Below are 15,960 nucleotides of genomic sequence, written 5' to 3' on the forward strand. Positions count from 1 at the left end.
CCTAAGAGTGTCCCCTCTGACAAAATGATTTTAAACGAAAGCATTTGTCCCCCAAAATGCATTTCTAATAATGAAAACTTCAGGTTTGGGGGGAGTTGACCTTAACAGTTTCTCATTCTATATTTCAAGTCTGATAATTCTCCTTTGTAATCTTCAACACACAAGCCAGATAAGCGATTATGGGACTGGCCTGTTTGCCACTGTTTTGATAGCTTTTCTTACAGAAGAATAAAACTGAAGTAACAGAAGATCCAAGAGAAATTAATAAACCAAACAAGGATGCTGAGAAGACAAAGCAGGTCTCCCTACCCCACCCAACTCAAATATGTCAAGGACTTAATATACACTGATTGAATTCTTGTCTCTCTGACACCATGATTTTAACCACTTCACATACGGCCTTCAGAAATATGAAAAACAAACTGTATTAAAAGAGATCAAGTAGAAGGACCTGACTAAAGCATAGAATAAGGCTAAAGTAGAAAACTGGCAATTAAGAGACTTCACTTCTCGCAAGTTTTCTGGGAAAATGCACCATCATAGAGGTTCCTCCAAAGAAAAAGTTTTTCCTTTTATGGACAAGGTGAAACCCTGTTCCATGAACATGCAGGAGTGAAGTATGGTGTTCCCCTCTTTGGACAAGAAGAGTTAAGATGAAAATCTGCAGCCTGGACCATAATGTATGCCAACACAAGAGAGGCTGGAGGTCTCCAATGTTTTGAAATTGTTTCACAAAATTGATGAGCTTAATGAAAATTTTAAGCAAGATAATTAACTTATGTATGATTCATTGAAAGTACACACAAACTTGAAATACATATATATATATATATATATATATATATATAAAAAGATCAACTAGCCTCAACGACTTTAAAGCTCTAAGTTTTGCTACATTCTAGTCCCTTCCACAAGCTAGGATCCTAGACCACTTCACTGGTGCATCTTTTAAAATCTTTTTCCTTCCTTCCTTTCTTCCTTCCTTCCTTCCCTCTCTCCTCCCTTTTTTCCCTCCCTCCTCCAACCTTTTTGAGCTTGCTTTCTTTCCCAACGCTTGAGAAAATGGAGAAAAATATGATTAGTGGTTATCTATACAATATACTCACTTATTTTTCTGTTGCATGTTATAAACCCAGTAAGTCTCAATAATAATTATGCTCTTTTTGAACTATACTTAGTATTTATGCTTATCTTATATCTAAGAGCATAACTTTCCTTTCTAGGAAAGGAGTATTTATTCATAAAAGTTAATCAGTCAAAATTAAATTTTTGATGTGATCAAAAGAGATCGATGTAAACTGTACCCAGATTGATTAATACATCCAAGGTCTGGAATGAAAAGCTATCTTTCCTGGATGTCAAATGACACACAGGCTGTCAATGACAGGAATCCAAGATGGAGAGAAAAATCACAGTGTGTATGTCACAGTCTAAGACAAATTAAAGCCAAGTTAAATGGAAGATTTTATTGGATATAATTGTTGTCTTTATGTATTAATGAAAAACAATACTATCTATCCCAAATTTAATACTAAGGCTAAAAATTTAATCTCAGAGTTCTTATACAATTTATAAGCATTCATAAATGTCAAAAGGCCCCGTTTCTTGATTGAATTACAATCTGCTATGCAATTTTGAAAATATGTATTAATCTACATGGGTTTATTTTTGTTCAGTTCAAATTGTTATTTTACTGATATGTGCCCTTTCTGCCTAAGTGATATTCACCTTGTGTGTTTGTAAATTGTTTTCATCTGAAATGCAAAGAATTATCTATAATAGTTTTGCATAAGCTTAAAAACATTTGCATTAAGCATGCTGGGTTCAAAGCACAAATATCTAGCCAAGAATATAGAACTATAAAGCCCAAAATGAATCAAGACCTTAAAACCTGGCGGGGGAGGCAAGAGTAGAGAGGGGGAGAAGGGGTGATTTGTAGTGAAGTCTAATTTTAGTTTTGTGATTTCTGAGTAGAAATTATTATATAGTATCAATCTCCAAGGAACTAAAAGTATTATTAACTGTAACTTAAAGATTAGTCCATTCTGATTTCCATTTATGTTCTACGGCAATGCTTCCCAACATCTGAGGTGATACAGATCCCTATGAGAATTTCTCCTCCCAGAAATTCTTCAAAAACACCAAGTTCCAAGCATCTCCCAAAGTCCATGAAGGTCTTCCAAGAGTTCCAGGTTAGTAACCCTTGGTCTAAGGGGAGAGGGGAGAAAATGCTCTTTCAGTCCCCCTGCTCATCACCTCTAGGATGCTTCAACAAGTCGCTATAAAGTTAAAGCCAGGAGTAAATGAAATGGATAGAAAATGGATCTCTACATGGGTGAGTGTGTGTCACTAGAGACACACAGACTCCTTTACAGGACTTCCAGACTCTGACTTTCCTAGTCCCTTATAACTTCTTTTTTAAAAAGTCCATAGAGCCTTAGGAACAATGAGGTAGAGGAATAGTGAGCAGAGAAATGATAATAAGAGTTACTATTCACTGAGTACTTTGTGTGGTTCCAGGCATCTTAAGTAAATGCTTCTGAAGTTTGAATATGGGTATACCCAGGGAGGTGGAGCAGTATGACAAGAGTGTGCAAAGCCACAAAATAAATAATAAAGACACGGCTGTCTCTTCAGAGGGTCAGTTGTCTTTGTGACTAAGTAATGTAACCTCTTATTTGTATATGTACTCATTTATCCAATAACTATTTCTTGGACGTTATAGAAAAAAAGAACAGATCCTGTTCTTGCCCTCATGGAACTTCCGGTTTAGTGAAACAAACAAGGATAAATTGAGGGGTAGAATGCAAAACGTGTACGTATCTTGTAGGGTGAAACCTGAGACCTCACTGAAAAGCCTTATTTGCAGCAGACTGTTTCAGGTGAGGTCCAGGCACCCTGAATATCGGATGCTCACCTTAGCTTGATGATCACCTCCCTGGAAGAGTTTGAAAAGCAGCATTAACGGTATATCATTTAATCCTGACTACAAGAGTAAATACTATTACTTCCACTTTACAAGAGGAAAAAGGGAGATTTGAGAAATTAGGAAACTTACCCTAAATCAGAGAGCTGCTGGGATCTGAATAAGTCTGTACCATTCTGAGGTCTACATATTTATAACCCTTAAGTTCCAGTACCTATAGGTGTTTCCCACTTTATGTTTGCCCTTGAAGTCTGGCCTCATTAAGAATTTTGTAGGCTAGTTTAAGTTTCTCCTTTGGAAGGAGACAGTTTTGGCTTGATTTGCATTCTAAATATTTCAGGGTGGTAAGGGAAAGCTACTATTGTACCCATTTTTGGGTGTAGAAGCTGAGACACTTGACAGCTGAGGTACCTGGCTGGGTTAAAAAAGGAGTCTGGGCTGTCAGTCTCTCGTTCCTCTTGACTAACTCCAAGCCTAGGCAATGGTACTCTCCAAGGGCTTTTCCGCACGTGGGATTCACACTGGCTGATAAAGAGTGAGAGAAACTTTGCTAAGGGAAAATAATAGTGCAATAAAAAAATGGAAAATAAGTAATCATAACTCACAAAAACTGGTTACTTTTAGCATTGTGAATAGAAAAGGGAGAGCTTATTCATCACAAATGAATCAGAAAATTAGAATGTGTCACAGCATTGATGACAGAGCTGAGGAATTCAGATGAACTGAAGTTCAACACTTATCCTTCTATCTGAAGAGGGTAAATGATGTGACAACAGGACAGAAAAGACCTCTTAGACATGCCTTTAATCCATCCAATTTTTTTTTTTTCAACTACTTTCTCCAGCAGTTAGGTGGGTTTATATCTTTGTTTTCTATGGGTAGAGATAACATTTTAACATCCTTTTAATGTTCTAGAAGTATTGTGTTAATTAATTCTTATGTGGGAGTCATTCCAAATAGTAGGATGAAGATTTTTACCTTACTGATTTTCCTAATACCTTTCTGGCTTCCAGTGTTTTCAAAGGATGAGGCCCTATTGGATTTTTAGATTCATATGTCTCATAATATGTGCCAGCTTCATAGGTTCCTGTCAATTGATATTCCATCTTCACTCTGGATACATGATTTCCTTTATCTGACAGATTCAAGAAATTTTATGCTAGATATAATGACATTTCATGCACCCTGAATTTGGAGGTTTTTAAGTCTCTATTTTCTACCTGGCAAAAGATTTATAAGTTAAAGTCAGATGGAAGGCTTATTCAGACGTGCATACAAAACATGCTCAATTTCCCACTAGGTACTTTGGGGTCTCCCGCAAGTTTCTTGAAGTGTTTTCATTCCTTTGGTCAGTCTTAAGGAGACTGACTATAAATGCCATAAATGGTCATTCATATCTTGGGGTCTGCTTTTCAAGACCATCTTGAGAAGAACAGTAGGGAAATCACAGTGATGCCTTACCTTTCCTTAATATGCTATGATAACACAGAATGATGTCTGTCTTCAAAAACCGAGATGATGAAATCATGATCAGTAAAAAGAGAGAATTCAAAAACTAAAGTTCAGCAATTAGGTATAGGACTGTTTCTGAGCCTGAGACATTGCTGAGATACAACCTGACACTCTACCCCATCCCATACAAATCCTCTTGAGTCTTCCTGATTCTTACAGGTATAAAGCCTGAGAAATAAGAATGAAGTAGAAGCAGTAAGGCTGGGAGGGGTGGTAGGGCAGGGTGGAAGGTAGTATCAGGAACTGAATTTGTTTAATATATTTAGGATGATTTCTTACAGCTCCTAAAACAGACTTAATTTGATGGCATGATGACATTCAGGACCTCTCTACAATCTTATTCCGAACAACTTTCCTTCCTTATTTCAAACTCCTAAAGTTACAGCTTTACATGTTCTAAATGGATTGGTGTACAAGACCTTTTATTATAGTACATTAATATCTTTTAGGGGATGCTGAAAAGGTCTGGTATTGTTATCATGTGGTCCAATCAAGTAGAAACACTTGGTCATAATGCTGCTCACAGCTTACTATTAATGCCATTTGGTACAAAAAAGTTGTGCCTATTATAGGACAAACTCATCCCAAGACTCCTTGGTATATAAACACAGAAAGTAACATGTTAGTGGTACAGAGGGCTTTGGAATAAATATGGGCACAGCAGGAGGAAGAAACATCCAGATCAGTGTGAACAGAAGGCTGTCTTTACTCAAATGGTTCCCTTGAATTTTTTTTAATACAAAGGGAAAAATTATAACACAAAATTTATATCGAAAGATACAAATTAAGCAGGTACTTTCACCCGATGGTCTGTTAGATACTAAACCAAGAGGACAACATAGGCACAGTCTGTGTTTTAAAGACTTGATAAAAGCTTTCCATAATACAGATTGGAAAATGTTACTTTTGTCCTTGTCACCACCAACTATTTGCTTAAGAGCAATCCAAGATCTTTCACTATCTGGCCCCAATCCACCTCTCTTGTTTTTTTCCCCACCACTGCTTCCTTACGTACTGTAACAGGCTATTTGCTCTCCCTGAACATGCTCAGGACACCTCTGTCCCTGAGCCTTTGCTAACAGTTCACACTAGAATCTCCCAAGCCTAGAACAGTGTCCTAAACACAGCATGACACTCCAATGTTTGTTGAATAAATGCTGTCCATCTATTTTAGGAGACAAAGATGATAGAAAAAAGTTGTTAAATCAGTAAACAAATAGCACCAGAGAGAGGGCAAGGAAAAGTTAATTTTAGTGCATTTTAGAGTGGGGGGCAAAATGAGCCTTTAAGATTAAGAAAACTGATGCTCTTTATTCTTGGGTCTAGCCAATGCTATGAGTCAGTTACTTTTTTGGGAACAAGTTTCAACCTCAAGGTTAAATGAACACAAATGCTCTGTCCATCAGCATATAATGAAAAAGCTGTGGCTATTTCTACATCGGCACAGTGAAATTAAAATATGCAGTGCCTTTCTCAGGGGCATCATGTATGACAGAACTTTTTAAAATAGTCCCCTTTGCCACTCTTGTACAGAAAGAGCTATAGAGATAAAAGTAAACGTTTAAAAAACTGGAATAATTTCACTTAAGAAAGAAAGAGCTGAGGTGTATCTTCATAGTTTTCTGACTATAAGAAGAGTTGTTATAAAGAGAATAATGATAGGTATTTTTGTCCTAGGGCGAAATGATATTAAACTGTCCAGTGAAGAATTTAAGTTAAGACTTAAGCATGAACATCTTAAATGTACAAGTGGTAAATAATCAAATAGATTGCTAAGAGCTGTTATGAAATTCCTATCTTCACGGTTATTTAAAAGTAGGTAAGATCCTCATCTATTTCGGATGGAATAAATACAGCTCTGCCTCCAGTCAGGAGGGTGAATTCAATACTTCTCTAGTCTTGTTTTGCTCTATATGACTACAAAATCCTATAACATGCTGACTCCCAAAATTGTACAGAATCACAACACAGTTGAGTAAAATACATTTTATGGTTAGACGAGGATAAGGCAACACAGAAAGTCTGTAAGTTACTAAATTCAAAATAGTGTATATAGTGCTTATGTATTGATTCAATTTGCCAAGTGTATATTAATTACTCAAATAGAATTGAGCAAAAATATACTTGAATCTACTATGGTTTTAACATAATGATTAGCTACAGTAAAACATTCTAACAATTAATTCTTTCACGTCCAAGAAATTTAGCTGAATATTTCATAAACCTGTTATGAATATGCATTTAAATTCAATATCCAATTTTTTCTTAAAGTTAGAAAAAAGACCAGAAAATAATGTAAGAATTCACTGTTATTATTCCCAGGACTATCTTCAAAGACATCAAGAGAACCAGTGAACAAATACTTTTAAATGGCCAAAATGGGCTCCATATGACTAAGAATGTAAATCTGATGACAGACTCAGGGAAAGCTCTAACAGGGGTGGCAAGTTACTGGCTTTCTTATCTATTTACCTTGCAGCTTTGGAGCTCAGCAGAAGTGTCCATTACATACGGCACACAGGATTAGATGAACAGTTCCAATGACCTTGTCTGAACCAAATTCATTTAAAGCAGTTTGCCACATTTCTTAAATAGAAGATGAGCCCTTTCTATCTATGGCCCAGATTTGGACTGGATCACTGAACTATTGCCCAACTCTTATAAGCAAAGCAGTAACATGTACCAATCAACAGGCAGCCCATAGCAGAGGCATCAGGAAGGTCAAAATACACACACATAAGAAATTGGCAGTACATTATAGAAGAAAGCTATTTCTAAAGATGGACTTTGGCTACTAAAGCCTTTGAGTGTTATTCAACCTTTGTTAGGAAAAAAAATCAGTCCCCATGTAACTTGTAAAGATCTGGTTAAAAAAAGAGATTGAGACAGAGAAATGTAGTTTTATTTTGCAAACCATTATTTTCATAAGGACACAAATCAGAGATAAACTACGCCAATTTCTTCATAGCTGACTTTTTATAGGATATTATTCTAGTCTTCACTAATGACTTCTGGAGGTTGGTTATTGCTGTAATCAGGAGCTGGGAGGATAGACGTCTAAGACCTTTCAAGAGAAACATTTTGTTCAACATCAGTACAGAAAATAAAGCCAGCATTAAGCTGACTTTGACCACCTAACTAGGATAATGGTTGGTACATGTAGCCATTGCTTATGCTGTTTCGAATGTCAAGAATGAATTGAGGACACGGGGAGGGGGAAGGGTAAGCTGGGACGAAGTGAGAGAGTAGCAATGACATATATACACTACCAAATGTAAAATAGATAGCTAGTGGGAAGCAGCTGCATGGCACAGGGAGATCAGCTTGGTGCTTCGACCACTTAGAGGGGTGGGATAGGGAGGATGGGAGGGAGATGCAAGAGGGAGGGGATATGGGGATATACATATGCATATAGCTGATTCACTTTGTTATACAGCAGAAACTAACACAACACTGTAAAGCAATTTTACTCCGATAAAGATGTTAAAAAAAAAAAAAATGAATGAACTGAACAGCAAAGGTGTCAAGCTAACCAGCAACTGGAATTTTGAAAGCCTGTGGTACAATAAGCTGATAATGTTGTTGTTAGAATTCATAAAGCTTACTCCTGGCTCCCTCCCTCCATCCCTTCCTATTTCTACATCCACATTCCTATCATCAGGCAGTTGAAGAAAAAGAAACAAATGTGACCTGGACTGCCTCTTTGGGGACACACTCAGTCAGCTCTCCATCCTCCTCAACCCCAACCTGCTCTCAGTTATCTGAAAAGTTATTAATTTAACTGCTTTTAATACTTCTTCTTAGGGGAACTGTCATTTTCTTAACTGTCTCCACAAGATCCAAATGCAGGTTTTTCCAAGGTAATGAAGGAGGTATTTGGTGATTATGTGTTTGTGTGTGTGGTGATGGTGGTGGAGGTGGATTCTGCTCTGCACTCTACAGATTGTTCAGCTTTACTGCCCAAGGGCGTCACCTGATTCTGCATCTCAAGAAGCAATATTGCCTATAGTTTAACTGCAGATAAAGATATATACATATACATGTATATATCATATATATGTGTGTGTATATACATATTTCCTTTTGGAAGTTATAAACATTGTGGGACTTTCTGTCTATACACTCTGTGAAGTGTTCCTACTGATGTCAGAGTAATTTAGGCAGAAACATAAGAAAACATAAATGGTTTGCTCTGAAACTTTACAAACATGTTCTTTGTTAGTGATTTCCTCCTGGTTAATCTCCATTGGTTCCTGGCTCTTAGGAGCATGTGCTCAAGGAGACTTTTTCACAGTATCTTTCTGCCTCAGAAAACCCTGTGGGTGAAATTTACTTATAAACACCTGAATTCTTGTATTCACCTATTAATGATCTAGGAATTGAGGATGTTTCCTGTCTGCCCTTTCACCTTCCACTTCATGAAAGGATTAGACTGTAAACAACCTAGAGGAATCCTTCAGGCCAAACCCTGGCTGAGCTTATCTCAGCAGGCAGGGAACCCGTGGAAGCCTGTGAAACACAATTATGAAAATAGAAAGAATTCACCCATATTTTCAGGAAGAAATTATGTTGTTTCCAAGATGAGACCTAGAAAATAAGGCACATTAAAAGAAACTGAGCAAGACATGAATTTAAAGATTCAGCAGAGGTAAATTTCAGAAAGTGCCCAATTTGCTAGAGCCCTCCTCAAGCCGCAGGTTCATTTTCAGGATCTGACAGTGGCCTGCCCAGATATTTCAAGTGAGGTCCACTCGTCCCTGACAAAAGGCAGTGAGTATTTCTCACCTCCAAAGGCAATCAATTTGTGCCACGGAGTCTGAAGGTTCGTGGCTTTCTTTTACTTTTAGAAGTCTGTACATGTGTGGTTCCTCCGCATGAGTTGGTCCTGAGGAAGTGATCCACCCACAACTCTACAGAGCGAATTAACCCCATACTGAGCTTTTTTGTTTGTTTGTTTCCCCTCATTTCACACACCTACTCAATGTTTTAAATGACCCAGCAGTAGCATGATCAGATGATTTTTTTTTTCTTCTCAGTGAGGAAAGCCTGGTGGTGGGAGAGCTGGGACATATCTGCTCTAATTCAAAACAGAAGTGTGGCCCTAAAACATCACCAAATAACATTTTACCAGCAGTGCAGAAATGCTCAAAAATGCTTGAATGAAACCCTTTCATGCTATTCATCCAACTTACTGAAGTTTCTATTTTAAATAACAAATAATACATAATAAATACTGAGGTAGAGAAGTTTGAGCTATATCCAGAAAATTTTTTAAAATCCCATTTTACTGGAAAAAAATTAAAGAGACCCACAGCCTCCTTCCTCATCTTTAACAGCTTCAAGAGAAGGGCCAATGAGAAGAACGACACAACCCATCCTTTTTCCATTTCAAGGAATAGGCTCATATTTTTCCAGATTTATTTTTGCCAAAGTGAATGTCTTGAAAACTCTAAGATGATCGCTGTTTTCTAACTTTTCAAAAAAGAAAAGAAAAAAGTGAACATGATGATGGTGGGTGATTTAATGGAATCAGCTTGTCAACATGATGAAACTGAAAAAGCTTTTACAGAATATGTCCACATGCTAAAATAAAAAATCTTTAACATAATGTATATAGTGTAGCGTGATTTTTGTTATGGCAAAAGAAGGGAATATCATTAATTTAGACAGTAAGTGTAAGGTTCTGCTAAAAACTCCACGGATAAATCATAGAAATACATCTTGGCCAGACAAATGGAGCCAGACAAGTTCTAGTTCTTTCAGAAGCTATCAAAAGAGCCATCAGATTTTAAGTCTGTCATCTCTGGTATGTGATAAGAAAAATTCTGAGCTATTTCCCTCAGTTATACTAGAATACAGCTTCAAAATTTTAACGATTTATACATAAATGGACAAGAAAATGACCTCTCCTGAATGTCCCATTTTAGGCAAACTATCAGACCTCTCTCATTCTCAAAAGTAAGTGTGGCAAATTGGCTCATTTTGGTAGGACTTGGCCATAGAACATGCACGTCTTGTGTGAACTTTCAACCTCTCTTTCTTTTGCAGAGTGATTTATGCACACACTATTTGATGCCCAGGAGTTCTGTAATTCTTAGCACAGTAGTCAGTAAGTACAAGGGAAAACCTCTCACATTTAAAATTCATGTTTGAAGTGTCTTAAATCCTATGTTTTTGAACTGAAGGCCTTATGAAAGTTCTAAAACACATTCACTACTTCCCCCTAAGCGTCTTATAGGTATGGCTGCCAACTGAAAGTGTTAGGTTGGTAAAACTGGTTCAATAGGCAAAAAAGAGGGTCCAAATGAGACAGTGCTTTTATTTACACTGGTTGGAAATTTTATATTTGATTTATAGCCCAAATCAAGCTCTTACGTCTGTGCCTCCAGCCCTTGGCTGGAACTGCTTCATCTGGTCAACCTATAGTAGGATTGTTGTTATGATTTCAAAGACTCCTGCCCATCACTGATGCTAAGGGATTCTAAAGGACTTACCATAGTCTGCGAGCCCCAATCCCTCACTACCTCTCTAATCTCATTTCTCATCACTTGCATGCACAATTGGTCCAACTGCAACAGAATATGGTTACCTAAGTGGAACAAGAACAGGAATGTGAACGAGGATTGAAATGAATAAATTAAAAACAATCAGTGACTCTATGCCCTTGTGAAAATTTAATTCTCTCATTGGAGAGACACCTGTGTTTGTAACTGAGACTAAGAAAGTGTATGAACTTTCCTTGAGAATTGGTTAGATAAGGGAGAACATGCAAAGCATTGTCCAGATGGCGGCATGCATTTATTCATTAATTTAACAGAAGTTTTTTCAGAGTTTACTATTAATTACTCTGCTAATTGGACTCCATTCCCGCTCTCAAGGACCTCTACTCTAATGTACACTTTAGAGAGTTTTTATGTCTCCATTATCACTAACAGTTTACTAGCCCACTTAGGTAGGTTATCAGAAATATAACCACCTACCTATAACACTTCTTGTTCCTTATTCACTCTTTTCAATTGCCCTGTGACACCCATTAAGCCCTCATCAATAATCTGACCCTTCGTGGCCTATATTATCAACTCAGTTAATGTCAACTTAGATAAGAAACCCTTACCTCACCACCAACTACCTTTTCTTTTTCAAACAGTCAAGAAAATATCATAAATGTCTTCCCAGAACTATTTGTTTGAAATGGGTCCTTACAATCTTATTTAAAACAGCATTTTTGTCTTTTCTTTTCATTTCCTGAGAAGCGTATCTTGAGTTACAGGCAAATTATGAGTCAATGGTCTCCCAGACACAACACTCACTACTCACTGGGGTAGAACATTTCAGCACCCAGCAAAGAATCCTAATCTTAAATAAGCTCAATCTCAGGAAGGATTTAATGGAGCACATGTCTCTAGTCTCTCTGCTCCTTGTAAGGAGGTACCCCCTCCATTATACTTCTGTCTTTTCTAAACTTAGCTATCTTAGGTCAATTGCAGTGAACATGGTATAAAGATCACTAACTCCTCCTCAACTTGTTAAACTTCTTCTCCCTCAAATGCCTTATAAACAAAAATACAAGAATTTAATGTATGTACAGAGAAGCAAATGTTCTCTCCCTGTTTCTTTTCAGGTATTTTCTTCTTACATAAACAGTGGTGATAGAATTATAAGTGCCACTGCTCTGCCTCCACGTTAATATTCTTATTATCTTGTGTAAACAGGAGTGAATGAATACGTACATGACACCAATCAATCCCTTTTTTAAAAATGCAGTTCTCATCTTTTTAAACAGTGGAGGAAGAATTAATGAATTCAACATGTAGTTTACCTGTTTATATTCTGGATGTTAATAAAGTAAAACCAAATTATTGCCTAAGTTCTTTTCAGACTTACATCAGCCATTAACACTCTCCATGCCAGCATGGGCCAGGGGAAAGTGGAACTAATGGCCCTGGGTCCAAGTCCCTGGAGTCAGCTGGCAAGGGGCTTGGAAGGCTGGAGAGGATGTTAAGCTGCTAGGGCAGGAGATTTTGGCTTGTTGGGTAGATAGGAGATATTCACTGGCAGTGAAATAAATTCTTTTTGTAGAGCACATTGCTAGGGAGAGGTCATCTGGGGCATTAGGTGAAAGGAATATCAAAACCAAACGTACAAGTGCTCTGAGGAAACCACGGAAAAGGGAAATCACTATTTTTTTCCATCTCCTCATTGGCTTCCCTTCTTCCCTAGTATGCTTTCTCTTTCCATCACTTCATACTTCTTCCCCCTCCATTCTTCAGGTTTTCCTCTGCCTCTTTCTAACAAAGAAGCACTTAGGAACAATTTTAGGGAATAGTGAGACCAAAAAAAAATTAGAGAAGACAGGATGATATACTGTACATTTATATATACACAAGAAAATACAACCTATATTTGATTGACCAAGAACTAGAAACTGGGAATTTTGAGATTTAAAAAATTCATGGTATGTCTGGTCATATTAATCTCCAGACCAGCTGGTTTTTAGCATCACTGGAAAGAGCTATAAGAGAATCATGAGCAGGAAAAAAAACGGGGGAAAATGGAATTGTATAAGGATTCATATTTGTTAGGAGAAAGGGAATTTAGAGCTGTCTATTGAAATTCCCCCAAATTATTTTTTGTACTTATATATGACAATACCAAGAGAAGAAGCTTGGGAATTCTGATTGGGTTTGGGGAACTACTAAACCCTGTGTGTTGTCAAGCAGATAAAGGATAACCAGAGCATGGCACCTCACAGTGGGTAACATGGGTGGCTTCTCTGCCACCCTGACATATGGAGGCAGGGCCCGCAGGAGCAGAGGTGCCTTATGAATTCCAGAGAGACGCTCAGGTTCATCTGACTGCATAGGGAATGAAGGGATAGCTGCACCATGTCATCTGTGAGGTACCTAAATGTATCCTGTAACCAAGCGCCGCCATTTTAAGCCTTGTCGTCTTGGAAAAAATTCTAATACAAAGCTTATGGAAATACTTTATTTGGTCACCGGGTGGGGGAAGATGCTGGGACATATGACAACATTCAATGGCCAAGGACAGGAGGAAGCAAGAAGAAAGAGGAAACCCAGAAAGGGAGAGTGAGTATCTAAAGTAGGGTGCCAGCTCTGGAGATTCTGTAACCGAATAAACAGAGAATCTTAAACTAAGAGAGATAAAAGAGCATGCTTTGAGGGAAACATCAGTATGCTTTTGGAATCTGAGGCAAGAAGGAAAAATATTTGCCTCTTGTCAATTTTCACCATTGTCCCATGGAAGGTTCCTCTTTCTTCCACTTTTACACACACAGGTATATTCTTTTCCTAAGGATTAGCCTTCTGTGATAATGGTGGTAATGATGGCAGTCTTAAGTTATTGGCAAAGTTGGGAATGAAACTCTGACCTCCAGGCTATGTTTCTGAGTCCAGACTATGTCCTCCAAAGTGTTCAGTCTACTTTCTGTGATTTCTCTGCGACCAGTGGCAAAAGGTATGTGTGGTAGGGGCAGACTTCCTTCCTGGGATATACATGGCTCCAGAAAATAAATGCCTTCTTACCATGACTTTTTGATTTTCTTTTTTTTTTTCTCTTTTCTCCTAGGCTATTAATCTCCAATTTCTTCTCTACCAGTCTGGGCCCTCATGGTTAATTTTAAGACATCCACCATTAGTTTCCTCATGTATGGCTCTCAATTGTAGCTCGCTAGTTCTTGAGGCCAGAAGAACCCACTCAAGTATGTTTGCCTCAGCTCCCAGGCTGCTGAGCAATGCTGAGGAAAAATTGAAAAACTGGACAGCCTGGTGCCCTTCCAGAGTCCTGGTTTCCAACTTGAGCTGGGGTTCTGGGACTACTTTACAATTCTTTTATCTTTCCCTAGTCAGTTTCCTTTTTTAATCCCCAGTTTCCATTTATCATTGTAATTAACTCCTTGTAACTTACCTCCTACTCTTTATTCTCAGTTACTGTATTAACCTTGCCTCTTTTTTCACAGAGAAGACAGAAACCATCAAATGGCAGTCCCATCACCATGTTACCTCTGTCAGAACCCATCCCTAACATCTGAGAGACTTTTTTCTCTGGCACTAATAATCTCCTCCAGGATCTTACTATATCACTTACTCCTTCTTTCTTCTGTATTTTCCATTTTCCTACTGCATGCCAACATGCTTCAGTTGCCCACATGTAAAACAAACAATAACAACCATAACAAACTAACAAACAACAAGCCATCTTGTGTGGACCCAATCTTTCCCTCCTTTGAACCACTTTCGAGCTTCCTAAACTCCAATTTATTCCTCAGCACAATAAAATCTGGTTTCTCTACCTGTGTTTCCAATTAAACTGCCAAGGTCTCCAAAAACCTCTGAATTGCTAGTTCCTAAGATCTATTCTTCAACCTTCTTGTTTTATTTCTTTCTTTTTAAAGTCAGGTTCATTGATGAATAATTTACATACAATAAAATTCATCCTTTTAGTACCCTTCTACAGTTCAATAGGTTTTGACTTCTGTGTTGGTTCCTTGATGTCTACAAAATAAAATCCGAATGCCTTGAATTCATGTAAAATCTCTTCAAAACCTCTAGCAGTCTTCCCCATGTAACCCATTCTCTGGTCATACATCATTTAACAAAATGTACTCTGTACATTCATGCCTCTGGGACTTTCTTCATGTTTCCTCTCTATAAACACACACGTTTTTGTGTAATATAGTAAACGTTATTAATATCACCACATCGAGTTCCACATAGAATTATAAAACTAGATGCTATTTTGAGAAGTTGATGTTTTCAAAATAGAAAGTAACTTTAAAAATATTACTACCTGAAGATCTCTGCTGTTTTAGTGTTATGGGTTGAATCGTGTCCTCCTCAAATTCATATGTTGAAGTCCTAGCCCCTAGTACCACAGAATGTGACTGTATTTGAGAACAGGGTCATTGCAGATATGATTAACAAAGATGAGGCAATCCTGGAACAGCGTGGGCTGCTAATCCAATATGACGGGTATCCTTTTAAAAGGGGAAGTTTGGACACAGACAAGCACATGAGGAGACTGCCATGTGAAAATGAAGGCAGAGATCAGGGTTATGCTTCTATAAGCTGAGGAACACTCAAGATTGCCAGCGAATCATCAGAAGGTAGGAGAGAAGCATAGAACAGATTCTTCTTCAGAGCCCTTGTAAGGAACCAATCCTACTGACACTTTGATCTTCGGTATTTAGCATCTAGAACTGTGAGACAATAATTTCTGTTACTTAAGCCATCCAGTTGTGTGGCACTTTGTTATGGCAGCCCTAGTAAACTAACACATTTAATAAATAAACATCTTTGAGTATGCTGGAATACTAAGTAGCTCATTCACTCATCAAGTCCTGAATTGATACCTACTATGTGCTAGACACTGCTCTAGGATACGAGGATGCATGGTATATATGAAAAGCTCAAACAATATTTGTTGAATGAATGAATAAGAACTTCATCATGTTACTGTATTTTTTTGAATACTAATAAGCAGTTAATCTATTAATCAACATA

The 15,960-nt window shown here is 37.7% G+C and overlaps 1 protein-coding gene across 9 annotated transcripts in view; it reads right to left on the reverse strand.

Annotated features, from left to right (window-relative positions):
• The window catches only part of ZBTB20 (zinc finger and BTB domain containing 20), a 799,945-nt gene that overhangs the window by 188,691 nt on the left and 595,294 nt on the right, over positions 1 to 15,960 (reverse strand). Inside the window, exon 1 of one of the 9 annotated variants that reach the window (XM_082394702.1) lies at positions 6,911 to 9,286. The exons of the other annotated variants lie outside the window; for them this stretch is intronic. The gene's annotated coding sequence lies outside the window, so the exon portion shown is untranslated. Of the gene's footprint in view, positions 1 to 6,910; positions 9,287 to 15,960 lie in introns of those variants that run through there. 9 annotated transcript variants of the gene reach the window in all.

Source organism: Balaenoptera borealis, assembly GCF_965194805.1.
Source record: "Balaenoptera borealis genome assembly, chromosome: 5".
In the NCBI taxonomy this organism is placed as follows: Eukaryota; Metazoa; Chordata; class Mammalia; order Artiodactyla; family Balaenopteridae; genus Balaenoptera; species Balaenoptera borealis.